Here is a 20,446-nt window from a genome sequence, read left to right as displayed (position 1 = left end):
GTAATTCTTAAAAAAACGCCTGTCGCTAATTGTTCGTCATCACAGATACTGTTTGCTATACGGCCACGACGCGCAACTGATTTCCAAAATTCATCTTTCTCCTGTGAGGATGGAACTTACGACCGCTGGTTTATTAGACCAATGCTCTACCACTGAGCTAAAGAGGCGCGGCCTAGCGGTACTCTTAGGTACTTCGTCCTTACTTTCGTCTGCATCATCAGACTTTAGCTGACAACACTTCATATTACCGGCTAATATTTGCAGCTATGGCGACAAATTACTGCTTTGCTACACATCTGACACGTAGCCGATGTGCTCTCCAAACAACAACACCTACATTTCAGAACATGTCTTTCACACATGTCTACAAAATCACCTTCACCTTCAAATACAGTTTCCTTGCGACTGACAGAGACGTAGGCAAAGTTTAAAGTTGCTATTTCCATTAAATCTCGTTAATCAGAAAAACGGTAATTTACACTTGCAGCGGAACAAAATTCCGTTCCGCCTAGCGTCTGGCTCGAACCCACGACCCTGGGATTAAGAGTCTGACACTCTACCGACTGAACTAGCCGGCTACCTCGGTGAATACCTGCCGGGTAGCACGTCACACAGTACTCGTTTGGGTTGGGTGGTCCCATACAGAATCTCTCCATGATGCCTAATGTTTTCCTAACGTCACACTCGTCACGTACTTCACTTTTATGTCATAATCATTTCTGAGAGGTAAAGAAATTGCATGACAACATGCAGAGCTAGTGGCGTCAAAATTAACACACATACTTTATGTGACTCAAAAGCCGAACGAGTTACTTCCCGACGTTGTTTTAGATGTGCAAGTGATAGTCAAAACTCGCTGTGTCGGCACTCTGCCGACCATTTCGCTAGTTAACACCGGTCTTGTTGTGTGTGTTTCAAGCTCAAGAGCATCTCCAAGCAAAAAATGGTCAACAGCAACATTCAGACGGTTTCGTACTGCTCAATTGCTACATTAAAACGTTATGTTTCTTTTTCAGAACTGGAAAAACACAAGCGTGACAGCATTCGAACCTGTAATCTTCAGATCCGAAGTCCGACGCCTTATCCATTGGGCCACACGGTCACTGACGACCAACATTTACATGCATACGACTCATCTCGAAACGCTCACACCCCTGAGGATTTGTGTTTTCGTTCTACACAGCCGCTGCCCCTTGCTCTTTCCCACCCATTCGTTACATTCAACCTCTGACGAGACCGACCAAATATAGACTGAGAAACAAGACCACACACTTTGTGCATTCGGATTCGAAGGCAGGGCGTCCCTCGCCGCATTTGCTACGATTGCCATTTGCTACTTCTGCAGAAGCGGCGGCGGCGACGACGACGACGACGACGACGACGAATATCGCGAGAGGCTCTGAGATATGTGGGAAATACATCTATAAAATGTAATTCAGACTGCCTCGTCCCACCTTATGCTGTACCGCTTTGGCAAATGCTTTATCTGCGCCATTCGCCTTATTCGCATCTGAGAGGAATTCTTAAAAAAACGCCTGTCGCTAATTGTTCGTCATCACAGATACTGTTTGCTATACGGCCACGACGCGCAACTGATTTCCAAAATTGATCTTTTTCCTGTGAGGATGGAACTTACGACCGCTGGTTTATTAGACCAATGCTCTACCACTGAGCTAAAGAGGCGCGGCCTAGCGGTACTCTTAGGTGCTTCGTCCTTACGGTCGTCTGCATCATCAGACTTTAGCTGACAACACTTCATATTACCGGCTAATATTTGCAGCTATGGCGACAAATTACTGCTTGGCTACACATCTGACACGTAGCCGATGTGCTCTCCAAACAACAACACTTGCATTTCAGAACATGTCTTTCACACATGTCTACAAAATCACCTTCACCTTCAAATACAGTTTCCTTGCGACTGACATAGACGTAGGCAAAGTTTAAAGTTGCTATTTCCATTAAATCTCGTTAATCAGAAAAACGGTAATTTACACTTGCAGCGGAACAAAATTCCGTTCCGCCCAGCGTCTGGCTCGAACCCACGACCCCAGGATTAAGAGTCTGACACTCTACCGACCGAGCTAGCCGGCTACCTCGGTGAATACCTGCCGGGTAGCACGTCACACAGTACTCGTTTGGGTTGGGTGGTCCCATACAGAATCTCTCCATGATGCCTAATGTTTTCCTAACGTCACACTCGTCACGTACTTCACTTTTATGTCATAATCATTTCTGAGAGGTAAAGAAATTGCATGACAACATGCAGAGCTAGTGGCGTCAAAATTAACACACATACTTTATGTGACTCAAAAGCCGAACGAGTTACTTCCCGACGTTGTTTTAGATGTGCAAGTGATAGTCAAAACTCGCTGTGTCGGCACTCTGCCGACCATTTCGCTAGTTAACACCGGTCTTGTTGTGTGTGTTTCAAGCTCAAGAGCATCTCCAAGCAAAAAATGGTCAACAGCAACATTCAGACGGTTTCGTACTGCTCAATTGCTACATTAAAACGTTATGTTTCTTTTTCAGAACTGGAAAAACACAAGCGTGACAGCATTCGAACCTGTAATCTTCAGATCCGAAGTCCGACGCCTTATCCATTAGGCCACACGGTCACTAACGACCAACATTTACATGCATACGACTCATCTCGAAACGCTCACACCCCTGAGGATTTGTGTTTTCGTTCTACACAGCCGCTGCCCCTTGCTCTTTCCCACCCATTCGTTACATCCAACCTCTGACGAGACCGACCAAATATAGACTGAGAAACAAGACCACACACTTTGTGCATTCGGAATCGAAGGCAGGGCGTCCCTCGCCGCATTTGCTACGATTGCCATTTGCTACTTCTGCAGAAGCGGCGGCGGCGACGACGACGACGACGACGACGACGACGACGACGACGAATATCGCGAGAGGCTCTGAGATATGTGGGAAATACATCTATAAAACGTAATTCAGACTGCCTCGTCCCACTTTATGCTGTACCCCTTTGGCAAATGCTTTATCTGCGCCATTCGCCTTAATCGCATCTGAGAGTAATTCTTAAAAAAACGCCTGTCGCTAATTGTTCGTCATCACAGATATTGTTTGCTATACGGCCACGACGCGCAACTGATTTCCAAAATTCATCTTTCTCCTGTGAGGATGGAACTTACGACCCCTGGTTTATTAGACCAGTGCTCTACCACTGAGCTAAAGAGGCGCGGCCTAGCGGTACTCTTGGGTACTTCGTCCTTACGGTCGTCTGCATCATCAGACTTTAGCTGACAACACTTCATATTACCGGCTAATATTTGCAGCTATGGCGACAAATTACTGCTTTGCTACACATCTGACACGTAACCGATGTGCTCTCCAAACAACAACACTTGCATTTCAGAACATGTCTTTCACACATGTCTACAAAATCACCTTCACCTTCAAATACAGTTTCCTTGCGACTGACAGAGACGTAGGCAAAGTTTAAAGTTGCTATTTCCATTAAATCTCGTTAATCAGAAAAACGGTAATTTACACTTGCAGCGGAACAAAATTCCGTTCCGCCCAGCGTCTGGCTCGAACCCACGACCCTGGGATTAAGAGTCTGACACTCTACCGACTGAGCTAGCCGGCTACCTCGGTGAATACCTGCCGGGTAGCACGTCACACAGTACTCGTTTGGGTTGGGTGGTCCCATACAGAATCTCTCCATGATGCCTAATGTTTTCCTAACGTCACAATCGTCACGTACTTCACTTTTATGTCATAATCATTTCTGAGAGGTAAAGAAATTGCATGACAACATGCAGAGCTAGTGGCGTCAAAATTAACACACATACTTTATGTGACTCAAAAGCTGAACGAGTCACTTCCCGACGTTGTTTTAGATGTGCAAGTGATAGTCAAAACTCGCTGTGTCGGCACTCTGCCGACCATTTCGCTAGTTAACACTGGTCTTGTTGTGTGTGTTTCAAGCTCAAGAGCATCTCCAAGCAAAAAATGGTCAACAGCAACATTCAGACGGTTTCGTACTGTTCAATTGCTATATTAAAACGTTATGTTTCTTTTTCAGAACTGGAAAAACACAAGCGTGACAGCATTCGAACCTGTAATCTTCAGGTCCGAAGTCCGACGCCTTATCCATTAGGCCACACAGTCACTGACGACCAACATTTACATGCATACGACTCATCTCGAAACGCTCACACCCCTGAGGATTTGTGTTTTCGTTCTACACAGCCGCTGCCCCTTGCTCTTTCCCACCCATTCGTTACATTCAACCTCTGACGAGACCGACCAAATATAGACTGAGAAACAAGACCACACACTTTGTGCATTCGGAATCGAAGGCAGGGCGTCCCTCGCCGCATTTGCTACGATTGCCATTTGCTACTTCTGCAGAAGCGGCGGCGGCGACGACGACGACGACGACGACGACGACGAATATCGCGAGAGGCTCTGAGATATGTGGGAAATACATCTATAAAATGTAATTCAGACTGCCTCGTCCCACCTTATGCTGTACCGCTTTGGCAAATGCTTTATCTCGCTGGGAAAGCGGTCTGCGTGGCGTCACCTGGGGGAGGTGTGTTGCCTTCCGAAACTGGGTTAAAACCGCCAGGAGACCCTCTGATTCCTGGAAATCCTCAGACACGTCTGAAGTGCTCTTGGCTCAGAGGAACCTGCAATGTCCTATCCCGTGGCCTTGACGTGGCCCTGGCGCTCAGTAGCTCCGTCGAAAGGAGTGAAGCTAACACGGGAAGGGCCGTCCATGCATGACGTTAAAAGGCTAGCCCTTAACTGGGTGCAATCCTCACAGTCTGCACTGGCCCACCGTGAACTAGCAAAAGCGGTGGGTGAGACGTGGTCGGTCATGATCCCCCGGGACGTGTGGAGACCCCCATGGGCAACGTAACTCGGGCTTGAGTGCCGCACCGTCTCGATGATGTCGAACTCCACAATATAAGACCCAGTCATGTCTATCTTTGGGCTGTGGATTCGTGAGGGTTGTCGTGTGTCAAGGAAGGACGTTAAACTCCCGTCATGGTAGGACGTAAAACGCCCCCAACCCAGGCGAAAGCAAAGGGTGCATGGCGCAGGGGTAGCTGCGTTACGGGAGACACTCCACCTGTCTCCCTTGAGTTGAGCCCGGTGGTCGGGCGAGGGTATGAGGGTGAGCCTCACGGCTTTCCTGGGGCCCTGCAGTCCGGCTGCCGACGTTCCTCACGTCCTGGACGACGTTAAAAGTCTCCCAACCCAAGGCGAAAGCAAGGGGTGCATGGCGCAGGGGAAGCTGCGCAATAGGGACACAACATCTGTCCCTGGGGAGGGGAGGGTCGAGTGGGGCTGCTCGGGGGTGGGTGATGTCGCCTTGGCGACTCCCCACCACTGGGTAGCTTCTGCTCCCCTCCCCTCTCCTATTTTTACGCAGGGCACAGACCATCAGGTGCTCTGCATGCTGACGACCTCTTTTGTCGGCGTGGGACCTCGGCGCGATTCGGCAAGGGTGCTTCGCCGCGCCTCTGAGTAACCGAGGCGTGGTCTGCCAAACCCAGATGGTGGTGACATCGTCTGGGCCAGGTTAGCTGGGTCCAGACCGCCGAAAGACTGGGTGACCGGCCCGCCACCTGAGTAGGAGCGGGTCCTTGGCCGAAAGGTGGAAGCTCGGGCGAGTAGGCGGCGAAGGGCGAGAAGTGCATCCGCTTCTCCGGAGTGCGGGGTGCACTTGCCGGTGATCGCTGGGTGAAATCGTCGATGAGGAGGCCGCTGAAGAGGACCAGTGCGTTGGAAACGGTGCGCTGAACCTGACAGCTCAGGAATGCTCTTGACCTAGGGGCGAGTTTGGTGAGCGAGCTGCAGTTTTAGTCCCCCCCCATGCCAGAGGAACCGGTCCGGGGAAAGAGACGGGTTCCCAACCCCTTTTTTTTCGCTTGTCAAATAATGATGATGGCTACAAACGAGACAAGCGAATTGAGTGCGCCTGCGAGGCTTTCGACGCTAGCTGATCCCTCGCCACAGGAAGGCCTGGGTCAGGCAATGGAAGAATGCAGCATGGAAAGGCATCTCAGATTAAGCCAGTTCTTGGACCATAACGTAAAGAACGTTAAAATTAGCCAAACTGCGGTACAGGCACTGAAAAACGAGTTGGCGGCATGGGCAATAGCCAACGCCAAACTCGAAGGACGAATAGAGGAGCTTGAAAGAGAGAATGAAAGGCTCCGGAAACAGCCTGCTAGGACATGGGCCGGGGTCGCGGCGCAAGCTGCATCCAAGCCCCCCACAACTAGGGAAACTATCGTCAAGGTGTCCAAGCGGCCGGAAACAGCGGTCTTTTTGAGACCAATGCCTGGCCAGAACATAAAGAAGGTCCAAGAAGTATTCGCGACTTCAGTCAACCCAGTTAAGGAAAAAATTAAAATTAATAGGATTAAGGCAACAAAGAATGTAGTGATTGTCGATGTTGCCACTGAGGAGGACAAAAACAAGCTTTTGGCGAATCAACAGCTATGTAAGGCAGTCAGATGTGAACCCCCCCATAAGAAGAACCCCTTGGTCATTCTTTATGATGTGCCAAAGTCCATAACGGACAAGGACCTGTGTAAGACAATCTATGAGCAAAACTTTGACTCAGAAGGCAACATGGAAACTTTCCTAAAAGACTTTAAACTTAGGTTTAAAACTGGGCCTAAGGATAAAGATACAGTCCACCACGTAGCAGAAGTTACAGGATCCCTATGGAGGAAATTGACAGCTATGGGCAGGGTATACATAGGTTTTCACTCCGTTAATGTCAAGGACTACCTTGTTGTCCCCCGGTGTCAGAACTGTGGGGATATTGATCACATACACAAATACTGTAGTAGGAAACCTGCTTGCTCCAGATGCGGAGAGGAGGAACATATGAGGAAGGAATGTAAAAAGTCCGTGGTGTGCATTCCATGCACACGGAGAGGAAAGAAAACCTGTGGTATGGCAGGAAGAAACTGCCCGACCTACAAACTGCTAGAGCAGAGACTCATATCTCGAATTGACTATGGCTGATGCTGGTAACATAAGAAGGTCGAACATCAAAAGGAAGTCTCCCAGCAAAAGAAAAAGGGACGCTGAAAGGGCAGAAAGATTTAATAAATTTTTGAAGTCTCTAAAACAAATGCAAGAACGAAAAGCAACGATGACTGACTTCAGTACACAAACTGACTCTGATCCGAGATTCAAAGAGATAAGAGAAATAATGCAAGAAATAAAAGAAATTGAGGTAATTGTAGACGACTTCTGGGCTGCAAGTGAGTCTCCACCCTCAACATCTCCAGCTCCTCACTCAAAATTAAACCCTGAAGCTGAAACGTTCGTCTCAAAGCTTGAATTAAAAGGGACACAGGAAGTAAAAATGGTTGATCTTTGTATTCAAACAGAACCTGAAGAAGAAAATGAGGAGCATGACGAAAAAGCAGTTAACCCAAGCTCACAGCCTCAATCATTACCCGGAAGGAACAGTTCTGCTCCTGTCCCAGGGAGTCTTCCAACTTTTACCCTGCAAGACAGCACAGTCACAAGCACCACTACGAGCACAAGTATGGCACAGCTGCAAGACGATAAACCAGCTGTAGGAGCGGACCCAAGACGGGTCTATCCCAACTTGGAGTTCGCGATGCAGCTATCGCGTCTGGAGCAACCAGCGATCCTCACTACAGCGTTGAGGCACGTCGTACGCGTAGGTCATGAACATGGCAGAATGGTCACCTTCACGGCGATGGAGGCTGTAGATAGAATACAGCTGAAGTCAGTGAATCTTCCCACTGATTTCGGAGCCCTGCGTGACCTGCTGAAGAAAGTATTTGAGAGAAGAGGTGAAGAGTTCAAGCTGGACGAAATTTACGCACAGGCTGTCCTAGCTAATGGTAGAGTTGCATTCGACTTTAACAAATCATGGCCTGAATGTTACTTTCACACTTATTTTCCTTAATGACAACCCTAAATTCAATCACGGTAGGGCAGCTAAACACTCATAATAGTCGGCTGGTCATGCAGGAACTCCGAAAAGTAGTGGAGGAGAGGAGACTAGATGTAGTCTGTCTACAGGAGCCATACTACTGGGCCGGGCAAATATCATTCATGTCGAAAACATGGCAAACCATCTTTACAGGAGAGGAGCCAAGGGCGTTAATAGTAATAACAAATAAGGCCCTTAGAGCCACAAAAATAGCGCAACTCTCTGATTGCCACTGTAACGTCATCGAGTTGCAGTCACCCGCCGGGATATTATATATTGTTAATATGTACTTTCAGTACGGGGGAAATTTCGAACATTTCATAGAACATCTCTCTAGGGTAATGATGGCGTTACGTGGGTGTAAGGTAATAGTCACAGCAGACATGAACGCGAAATCCCCCCTATGGTACAGCGGCACCAGGGACGAAAATGGTGAAAGGGCAGAGGAAGCAATAATGGCGTCACAGCTGGTGGTAGTAAATAAAGCAGGGAACCCCCCCACCTATGCGGGAGGAGGGGGACAAGGCACCAATATCGATGTGACGTTAGCAACACCGAATGCTATAAACCTCATCCACAGCTGGAATGTGATAGAGCACGCTACCACAAGCGATCACAACTTGATTACTTTTTGCATAGGAGATGAAGAGTGCCGCTGGGACCTGGGGTGGGAGATTCAATACAACTTTCACAAGACAAATTGGGAATGCCTGGCTCAGGAGTGTGACGTTCCTCCGTTGCCTGAGGGTGGCCTGGATGTCGACAGGTACGCCGAAGAACTGGTAGGCTCCATCGTTAGGGCGGTAAAGGTCGCCGTGCCAACCAGGAGGAGGGCCGTGGCGGCCTCACCATCACCATGGACTGCCGAACTGGAAGGTATGCGTCGGTCTGTTAGACGGGCGAGGAGGTATTACCAGCGAAGTGCCGTCTGGCAAGAGAAGCAATACTGGCTGCAGCGTTACAGAGACGAGAAAGAAAATTTTCAAAGGGAATTAAAGGAAGTAAGAACAAGGAGTTGGGAGAAGTATGTGCTAAATCAGCTCGATACCGATCCCTGGGGAATACCCTACAAACTCGTAAGGGAAAAGGTTAAATCCCCCGCGGTTCTCTCGACCATCCGAGATGGAGACCGAGTGACAGAGTCGTGGAAGGAAACTGCTGAAGTTCTCCTGCGCACTCTGCTACCGGACGATGACGAACATGATGATGATGACTCTCAAAGGCAAATCCGCAGGGAGGATTCTCTAGAATATACCAATGATACTAGAGTGTACCCTTTCTCTGAAGCAGAAGTCGCAGCACATATCAAATCATTAAAGAAGGGGAAGGCGTCAGGACCGGACGGCATTGTAGCGGAGGTGGTACAGTTCCTCGCCCCACAGCTGGTGGCTCCTCTAACGCGGCTCTTCAATGAGTGTCTCACAGCTGGGAAATTTCCGAGAGTATGGAAGACAGCAAATGTAGTAATCATACAAAAAGGAAAGGACAAGGACCCCATGGATCCCAAATCCTATAGACCTATATGCCTGTTAGACATCATGGGGAAGCTGCTGGAGAGGCTGCTGGCGGACAGACTGACCGCACATAGGATGCTGCGTGGAATGAGTGACAGGCAGTTCGGCTTTAGGCCGGGGCGATCAGCGTCTGACGCAATCGCCCTGGCGGCTGAGGTCTGTGGCTCATCCACGCACAAGTATGTCGTAGGCATCATGGTGGACATCAGTGGCGCCTTTGACAACCTCTGGTGGCCCTCGCTCTTCTCGCGTTTGCGTGAGATGGAGTGTCCAGCGCCCCTGTATGGCTGTCTGAGGAGCTATTGCATGGACAGGGAGGTCTGGCTATCATCGCCTAGCGGGAGAGTAAGTAAGACCTGTACGAAGGGGTGCCCCCAGGGATCGGTCCTGGGGCCACTCTTTTGGGACGTAAACATAGAGCCCCTGTTAGTCAGATTACAACAATGTAGAGATGTGCTAGACGTGATAGCCTACGCTGACGACCTCCTCCTGCTGGTAGGTGGCCGTAGCCGAGAAGACTTAGAGCCAAAAGTGGAAAGGTCAATGCAAATTCTCCAGGAATGGTGCCGAGAGGCAAAAATGAAAATTGCACCACACAAATCAACATATCTTCTACTAAAAGGCAGTCTGATAAGAAATCCAACTGTCAGGATTGCGGGAGCCCCAGTTCTCCGGCGACGCGAAGCTAGGTATCTTGGAGTAGTAATAGACGAAAAATGGAATTACGCAGCGCACATAGAAATGATTGCACAGCGCGCGATAGAAATCCTTAATAACTTAATAAACATAGGACATAAAAGATTTCACTTACCCCCCCACCTTATAAAATTATATCACAATAGTATTCTGACTTCCTTAGTAGGGTATGCCAGCGGGGTCTGGGCACACAGGCTCACGAGGGTGGCGCCTGCCATGGCCGTGAGGAGGGTGCAGCGAAGTATGCTACTAAGGTCTGCTGGGGCATATAGAACTACTCCTGGGGGGCGTTGCTAGTTATTATGGGATTATGTCCCCTTGATATAAAAATTAGGGAGCAGGCAGCGTGGTATTGGGTAACAAAGGGGAAAATTGAAAAGACTAGGGAAATCATGGGTGTGCAAGTAGGGGACAAATACGCAATCAAGAGAAGGGGGGAGGAACTATGGCAAAGTCAGTGGGAAGGGGAAGGAACAGGGAGACGAGTTTTTGAGTTACTTCCAGATGTTGCAGAAAGGTTAAAAATGGAATACTTTCAGCCAAGTAGGGGTCTGCTGCACTTCCTGACAGGACATGGGCCATATCCGGCATACCTTTGCCGATTTGGTAAACAGGCGACACCAGCGTGTGACTGTGGTGCTCCGGAAGGAACTCCCGAACACGTCATCTACAACTGCACGTTGTATGATGGAGTGGCAAGTGAACTTAGAGCGCAACTTTCTAGCCAAGATACATATACCTTGCTGCGGCGTGCCGACACATTCAAAGTCCTCAACAGTCTGGCAAATGAGATCTCGATGAAAGTCATGAGGGACTTTATTAGGGCAAGAAATTAATCAAGTACCAAACCGAACTTGACCAAGCTGCACCTGCACTACCGCCAGGCGCGGATCTGGCCAGCCATTTCATGGCTGGAATCCGCCGCGTCTTCGGACAAGGACGGCAGGTGCATTACCCGGACTTGGAATTATCGCACAACTATTTTTTGAGTAGAAAGTAGCTTAAGTAAGAACTAGAAATACTAACATACAAACAAGGTAGGGACTGCAGTGAAGTAAGAGTCGTAGCCAGCCCAGTGCCAGGGGCACGCCCACTGGGGTTAGCTCGGTGGGCAGGCTAAATAACAAGAGGTTTGTATGCATAACTTCTGGCACATACTGTAACACTGCAGATCACACTAGTTAGTCATGTAGGGTAGTCTAACAAGTAGCTTGTAAATCATGCCCGTAGTTAGTGCCGTACAAGTAATACACTGCCAATTAGTAGTTTGTATTAAGGACCCACTAATTATTTGAGGTGGTGGGTTAATAGTATGGGAATAGTTTCTTGTATTTGACTTTTGTATCATACTTATTTATATATTAAGATGTTGTATAATTAAATTAATGTTGTGTCGTATTATTAATAAAGGTTTTTTTTTCTTTTTTTTAAAAAAAAATGCTTTATCTGCGCCATTTGCCTTAATCGCATCTGAGAGTAATTCTTAAAAAAACGCCTGTCGCTAATTGTTCGTCATCACAGATACTGTTTGCTATACGGCCACGACGCGCAACTGATTTCCAAAATTCATCTTTCCCCTGTGAGGATGGAACTTACGACCCCTGGTTTATTAGATCAGTGCTCTACCACTGAGCTAAAGAGGCGCGGCCTAGCGGTACTCTTGGGTACTTCGTCCTTACGATCGTCTGCATCATCAGACTTTAGCTGACAACACTTCATATTACCGGCTAATATTTGCAGCTATGGCGACAAATTACTGCTTGGCTACACATCTGACACGTAACCGATGTGCTCTCCAAACAACAACACTTGCATTTCAGAACATGTCTTTCACACATGTCTACAAAATCACCTTCACCTTCAAATACAGTTTCCTTGCGACTGACAGAGACGTAGGCAAAGTTTAAAGTTGCTATTTCCATTAAATCTCGTTAATCAGAAAAACGGTAATTTACACTTGCAGCGGAACAAAATTCCGTTCCGCCCAGCGTCTGGCTCGAACCCACGACCCTGGGATTAAGAGTCTGACACTCTACCGACTGAGCTAGCCGGCTACCTCGGTGAATACCTGCCGGGTAGCACGTCACACAGTACTCGTTTGGGTTGGGTGGTCCCATACAGAATCTCTCCATGATGCCTAATGTTTTCCTAACGTCACACTCGTCACGTACTTCATTTTTATGTCATAATCATTTCTGAGAGGTAAAGAAATTGCATGACAACATGCAGAGCTAGTGGCGTCAAAATTAACACACATACTTTATGTGACTCAAAAGCCGAACGAGTCACTTCCCGACGTTGTTTTAGATGTGCAAGTGATAGTCAAAACTCGCTGTGTCGGCACTCTGCCGACCATTTCGCTAGTTAACACTGGTCTTGTTGTGTGTGTTTCAAGCTCAAGAGCATCTCCAAGCAAAAAATGGTCAACAGCAACATTCAGACGGTTTCGTACTGCTCAATTGCTACATTAAAACGTTATGTTTCTTTTTCAGAACTGGAAGAACACAAGCGTGACAGCATTCGAACCTGTAATCTTCAGATCCGAAGTCCGACGCCTTATCCATTAGGCCACACGGTCACTGACGACCAACATTTACATGCATACGACTCATCTCGAAACGCTCACACCCCTGAGGATTTGTGTTTTCGTTCTACACAGCCGCTGCCCCTTGCTCTTTCCCACCCATTTGTTACATTGAACCTCTGACGAGACCGACCAAATATAGACTGAGAAACAAGACCACACACTTTGTGCATTCGGATTCGAAGGCAGGGCGTCCCTCGCCGCATTTGCTACGATTGCCATTTGCTACTTCTGCAGAAGCGGCGGCGGCGACGACGACGACGACGACGACGACGACGAATATCGCGAGAGGCTCTGAGATATGTGGGAAATACATCTATAAAATGTAATTCAGACTGCCTCGTCCCACCTTATGCTGTACCGCTTTGGCAAATGCTTTATCTGCGCCATTCGCCTTAATCGCATCTGAGAGTAATTCTTAAAAAAACGCCTGTCGCTAATTGTTCGTCATCACAGATACTGTTTGCTATACAGCCACGACGCGCAACTGATTTCCAAAATTCATCTTTCTCCTGTGAGGATGGAACTTACGACCCCTGGTTTATTAGACCAGTGCTCTACCACTGAGATAAAGAGGCGTGGCCTAGCGGTACTCTTGGGTACTTCGTCCTTACGGTCGTCTACATCATCAGACTTTAGCTGACAACACTTCATATTACCGGCTAATATTTGCAGCTATGGCGACAAATTACTGCTTGGCTACACATCTGACACGTAACCGATGTGCTCTCCAAACAACAACACTTGCATTTCAGAACATGTCTTTCACACATGTCTACAAAATCACCTTCACCTTCAAATACAGTTTCCTTGCGACTGACAGAGACGTAGGCAAAGCTTAAAGTTGCTATTTCCATTAAATCTCGTTAATCAGAAGAACGGTAATTTACACTTGCAGCGGAACAAAATTCCGTTCCGCCCAGCGTCTGGCTCGAACCCACGACCCTGGGATTAAGAGTCTGACACTCTACCGACTGAGCTAGCCGGCTACGTCGGTGAATACCTGCCGGGTAGCACGTTACACAGTACTCGTTTGGGTTGGGTGGTCCCATACAGAATCTCTCCATGATGCCTAATGTTTTCCTAACGTCACACTCGTCACGTACTTCATTTTTATGTCATAATCATTTCTGAGAGGTAAAGAAATTGCAAGACAACATGCAGAGCTAGTGGCGTCAAAATTAACACACATACTTTATGTGACTCAAAAGCCGAACGAGTCACTTCCCGACGTTGTTTTAGATGTGCAAGTGATAGTCAAAACTCGCTGTGTCGGCACTCTGCCGACCATTTCGCTAGTTAACACTGGTCTTGTTGTGTGTGTTTCAAGCTCAAGAGCATCTCCAAGCAAAAAATGGTCAACAGCAACATTCAGACGGTTTCGTACTGCTCAATTGCTACATTAAAACGTTATGTTTCTTTTTCAGAACTGGAAAAACACAAGCGTGACAGCATTCGAACCTGTAATCTTCAGATCCGAAGTCCGACGCCTTATCCATTAGGCCACACGGTCACTGACGACCAACATTTACATGTATACGACTCATCTCAAAACGCTCACACCCCTGAGGATTTGTGTTTTCGTTCTACACAGCCGCTGCTCCTTGCTCTTTCCCACCCATTCGTTACATTCAACCTCTGACGAGACCGACCAAATATAGACTGAGAAACAAGACCACACACTTTGTGCATTCGGAATCGAAGGCAGGGCGTCCCTCGCCGCATTTGCTACGATTGCCATTTGCTACTTCTGCAGAAGCGGCGGCGGCGGCGACGACGACGACGACGACGAATATCGCGAGAGGCTCTGAGATATGTGGGAAATACATCTATAAAATGTAATTCAGACTGCCTCGTCCCACCTTATGCTGTACCGCTTTGGCAAATGCTTTATCTGCGCCATTTGCCTTAATCGCATCTGAGAGTAATTCTTAAAAAAACGCCTGTCGCTAATTGTTCGTCATCACAGATACTGTTTGCTATACGGCCACGACGCGCAAGTGATTTCCAAAATTCATCTTTCTCCTGTGAAGATGGAACTTACGACCCCTGGTTTATTAGACCAGTGCTCTACCACTGAGCTAAAGAGGCGCGGCCTAGCGGTTCTCTTGGGTACTTCGTCCTTACGGTCGTCTGCATCATCAGACTTTAGCTGACAACACTTCATATTACCGGCTAATATTTGCAGCTATGGCGACAAATTACTGCTTGGCTACACATCTGACACGTAACCGATGTGCTCTCCAAACAACAACACTTGCATTTCAGAACATGTCTTTCACACATGTCTACAAAATCACCTTCACCTTCAAATACAGTTTCCTTGCGACTGACAGAGACGTAGGCAAAGTTTAAAGTTGCTATTTCCATTAAATCTCGTTAATCAGAAAAACGGTAATTCACACCTGCAGCGGAACAAATTTCCGTTCCGCCCAGCGTCTGGCTCGAACGCACGACCCCAGGATTAAGAGTCTGACACTCTACCGACTGAGCTAGCCGGCTACCTCGGTGAATACCTGCCGGGTAGCACGTTACACAGTACTCGTTTGGGTTGGGTGGTCCCATACAGAATCTCTCCATGATGCCTAATGTTTTCCTAACGTCACAATCGTCACGTACTTCACTTTTATGTCATAATCATTTCTGAGAGGTAAAGAAATTGCATGACAACATGCAGAGATAGTGGCGTCAAAATTAACACACATACTTTATGTGACTCAAAAGCCGAACGAGTTACTTTCCGACGTTGTTTTAGATGTGCAAGTGATAGTCAAAACTCGCTGTGTCGGCACTCTGCCGACCATTTCGCTAGTTAACACCGGTCTTGTTGTGTGTGTTTCAAGCTCAAGAGCATCTCCAAGCAAAAAATGGTCAACAGCAACATTCAGACGGTTTCGTACTGCTCAATTGCTAGATTAAAACGTTATGTTTCTTTTTCAGAACTGGAAAAACACAAGCGTGACAGCATTCGAACCTGTAATCTTCAGATCCGAAGTCCGACGCCTTATCCATTAGGCCACACGATCACTGACGACAAACATTTACATGTATACGACTCATCTCAAAACGCTCACACCCCTGAGGATTTGTGTTTTCGTTCTACACAGCCGCTGCTCCTTGCTCTTTCCCACCCATTCGTTACATTCAACCTCTGACGAGACCGACCAAATATAGACTGAGAAACAAGACCACACACTTTGTGCATTCGGAATCGAAGGCAGGGCGTCCCTCGCCGCATTTGCTACGATTGCCATTTGCTACTTCTGCAGAAGCGGCGGCGGCGGCGACGACGACGACGACGACGACGAATATCGCGAGAGGCTCTGAGATATGTGGGAAATACATCTATAAAATGTAATTCAGACTGCCTCGTCCCACCTTATGCTGTACCGCTTTGGCAAATGCTTTATCTGCGCCATTTGCCTTAATCGCATCTGAGAGTAATTCTTAAAAAAACGCCTGTCGCTAATTGTTCGTCATCACAGATACTGTTTGCTATACGGCCACGACGCGCAAGTGATTTCCAAAATTCATCTTTCTCCTGTGAAGATGGAACTTACGACCCCTGGTTTATTAGACCAGTGCTCTACCACTGAGCTAAAGAGGCGCGGCCTAGCGGTTCTCTTGGGTACTTCGTCCTTACGGTCGTCTGCATCATCAGACTTTAGCTGACAACACTTCATATTACCGGCTAATATTTGCAGCTATGGCGACAAATTACTGCTTGGCTACACATCTGACACGTAACCGATGTGCTCTCCAAACAACAACACTTGCATTTCAGAACATGTCTTTCACACATGTCTACAAAATCACCTTCACCTTCAAATACAGTTTCCTTGCGACTGACAGAGACGTAGGCAAAGTTTAAAGTTGCTATTTCCATTAAATCTCGTTAATCAGAAAAACGGTAATTTACACCTGCAGCGGAACAAATTTCCGTTCCGCCCAGCGTCTGGCTCGAACGCACGACCCCAGGATTAAGAGTCTGACACTCTACCGACTGAGCTAGCCGGCTACCTCGGTGAATACCTGCCGGGTAGCACGTTACACAGTACTCGTTTGGGTTGGGTGGTCCCATACAGAATCTCTCCATGATGCCTAATGTTTTCCTAACGTCACAATCGTCACGTACTTCACTTTTATGTCATAATCATTTCTGAGAGGTAAAGAAATTGCATGACAACATGCAGAGATAGTGGCGTCAAAATTAACACACATACTTTATGTGACTCAAAAGCCGAACGAGTTACTTTCCGACGTTGTTTTAGATGTGCAAGTGATAGTCAAAACTCGCTGTGTCGGCACTCTGCCAACCATTTCGCTAGTTAACACCGGTCTTGTTGTGTGTGTTTCAAGCTCAAGAGCATCTCCAAGCAAAAAATGGTCAACAGCAACATTCAGACGGTTTCGTACTGCTCAATTGCTACATTAAAACGTTATGTTTCTTTTTCAGAACTGGAAAAACACAAGCGTGACAGCATTCGAACCTGTAATCTTCAGATCCGAAGTCCGACGCCTTATCCATTAGGGCACACGATCACTGACGACCAACATTTACATGTATACGACTCATCTCAAAACGCTCACACCCCTGAGGATTTGTGTTTTCGTTGTACACAGCCGCTGCTCCTTGCTCTTTCCTACCCATTCGTTACATTCAAACTCTGACGAGACCGACCAAATATAGACTGAGAAACAAGACCACACACTTTGTGCATTCGGAATCGAAGGCAGGGCGTCCCTCGCCGCATTTGCTACGATTGCCATTTGCTACTTCTGCAGAAGCGGCGGCGGCGGCGGCGGCGGCGACGACGACGACGACGACGACGACGACGAATATCGCGAGAGGCTCTGAGATATGTGGGAAATACATCTATAAAATGTAATTCAGACTGCCTCGTCCCACCTTATGCTGTACCTCTTTGGCAAATGCTGGCGTGAGGTCGGTCGCTCGACGGCGCGTTCGGCGCGGGCCCACCCGTAGCCGGCGCGCCGTAAGGCACGGAGGCTCGCACTGGGGCGTATCGCTTCCAGACGGGCGTGCCGCGGCAGTCCTCACAGGGGAAGTGACGCGTCTCCTATAGCCTCTCCTTCCCAAGTGGCTCTTTCCGCCTTCCCGTGGTGCCAGACGTTAAGCTTGGCGTTTTGCCTTGCGACAAAAGGGAGAGCTGCGACCCAACCCGATGCGAAAGCGAAGGGTGCATGGCACAGGGGGAGCTGTGTCGAGGGACGAACATCTGTCCCTTCTGTTCGCAGGGCCCAGACCAGCAGGAGCTCTGCATGCCGGCGACTTCGTTTGTCGGCGTGGGATCGCGGCGCGAGTCGGCAAGGGTGCCTCGCCGCGCCCCTGGGTAACCGGGGCGTGTTCTGCCAAACCCAGGAGGTGGTGACATCGCCTGGGCTAGGTTAACTGGGTCCAGACCGCCGAACGTCTGGGGGACCGGCCCGCCACCTGAGTAGGAGTGGGTCCTTGGCCGAAAGGTGGAAACTCGGGCTAGTAGGCGGCGAAGGACGAGAGGTGCATCCGCCTCTCCGGAGTGCGGGGTGCAGTTGCCGAGGAGCGTCGCGTGAAATCGCCGATGATGAAGCCATCGATGGGGACCAGTGCGCTGGCGACGGCGCGCTGAACCCAGCAGTTCGAGAAGGCCCTTGACCTTGGGGCGAGGTCGGTGGGCGAGCTGCAAGAAGTCCCCCCCCATGCCAGAGGAGCCGGTCCGGGGTAAGAGACGGGCTCCCAACTTTTTTCACTCGTCTACATCATCATGGCTGAACAAGAGACGAGTGACTCGAGTGTGCATTCGAGGTGTTCGATGCCTATTGTTCCTGTCCCAGAAGAGGGCCTGGGGCAAAACGTGGAGAATGTAACTGACTGGCATAACAGAATAAATCAATTATTGGACTCTAGTATAAAGAACGGCAAAATAAGCAATACTGCTGTCCTGTCGATCAAAAAGGAGCTTGCCGCCTGGGCGATCGCTAGCGCAAAGCTCGAGGGGCGGCTTGAAGAACTAGAAAAAGAAAACGAGCGTCTACGTAAACAGCCGACAAAAACATGGGCTGGTGTAGCTGCGCAAGCGGCTCCGAAAACGCAAACCACAAAAGAGACAATCGCCAAGGTGTCGAAAAGGCCGGACACGGCGGTCTTCTTGAGACCCCTGTCCGGACATGATACTAAGAAAGTACAAGAAATATTCACCACAACGGTGAACCCTGCAAAAGAAAAAATTAAAATAAACAAAGTTAAGGCAACCAAAAATGTGGTTATTGTAAATGTTGCTACAGAAGAAGACAGGGAAAAAATACTTAATCACACGAAGCTTAATAAGGTAGTGAAATGCGAACCGCCTAAAAAGCGGAATCCGCTGGTGATATTATATGATGTACCTGTGACAATAGAGGAAAATGAGATATACGAAGCCATAAAAGAACAGAACTTCGAGGAAATGAATATGGAAGCCTTCAAAAATGAGTTTAAGTTGCGCTTCAGAACGGGACCCCGCGATCGTGATGTTGTCCATCACGTCGCGGAAGTCTCGGGGAGTATGTGGCGCAAACTGACCGCTATGGGCAGAATCTATATGGGGTTTCACGCAATTAATGTGAGGGACTACCTGGTGGTTCCCAGATGTCATAACTGCGGTGATCTGGACCATGTCCACAAGCATTGCGTGAGGAAGCCGGCCTGCTCCAGGTGTGGGGCAGAAAACCATACAAGGAAAACCTGTTGTAAAACAGGGATATGTATCCCCTGTGTGAGAAGAGGAAAGAAAAGTTGCAATGCTACTGGAAGGAACTGCCCTACATACAGGATGCTCGAGCAACGGCTTATAGCAAGAATAGACTATGGCTGAGTCTGTTCCTGCATCCAGGAAGCCCAAAAGGAAGTCGCCCAGTAAGAGGTTAAGGGATGCATTGAGAGCAAGCAGATTTAGAGAACTTCTGCGGAAGTTCAACAATGCAACTACTGGAAAAGTGCAAATGGTAGACATAGGGATTCAAACAGACCCTAGTGGGCAGAAGGACGCACCCTCTCCTCCAAGCTGGGGAAGAAGGTCGATTACAGATCATGAGCGACCAAAAGGGCATCCTGTGGTAGGGAGTTTGACTTTCCCAACAATCAAAGACAACACAGCTGATGAAGGGAAAATACAAATCAATGATGTGAGCAGTACGAGTACGTTGAAAGATCCACCCTCCTTTGGAGGCATGGGCGTGGATCCAAGGAGGATTTACCCAAATTTGGAACAGGCATTGCAGCTATCGCGCCTGGAGGAGCCGGCTGTCCTCACCACCGCTTTAAGGCATGTGGTGCGTGTTGGCCATGAATATGGTAGAGACGTCACCTTTTCGGTAATGGAGGCTGTAGATAGAATACAGCTCAAGACAATGAATCTCCCCACTGACTTTGGAGCCCTACGTGACTTGGTGAAAAAAGTATTCGAAAGGCGAAACGAAAAATTTGATCTGGAAGAACTATATCACCAGTCTGTAATTACAAATGGAAGGCTTGCACACGACTGGAATAAGACCTGGCCAGAATCGCATATTAGAACATACTTTTCCACTGAGCCTTATAAACGTAGGGCAGATTAACTGTCATAACAGCAGACTAGTCACGCAGGAACTCCGGAAGGTGGTGGAGGAGAGGAGACTTGACATACTCTGTCTACA

Source organism: Schistocerca gregaria, chromosome 8 (genome assembly GCF_023897955.1).
Source record: "Schistocerca gregaria isolate iqSchGreg1 chromosome 8, iqSchGreg1.2, whole genome shotgun sequence".
NCBI lineage: Eukaryota > Metazoa > Arthropoda > Insecta > Orthoptera > Acrididae > Schistocerca > Schistocerca gregaria.
The sequence above is the reverse complement of the archived record's forward strand: the minus strand, read 5'-3'. Positions refer to the sequence as shown.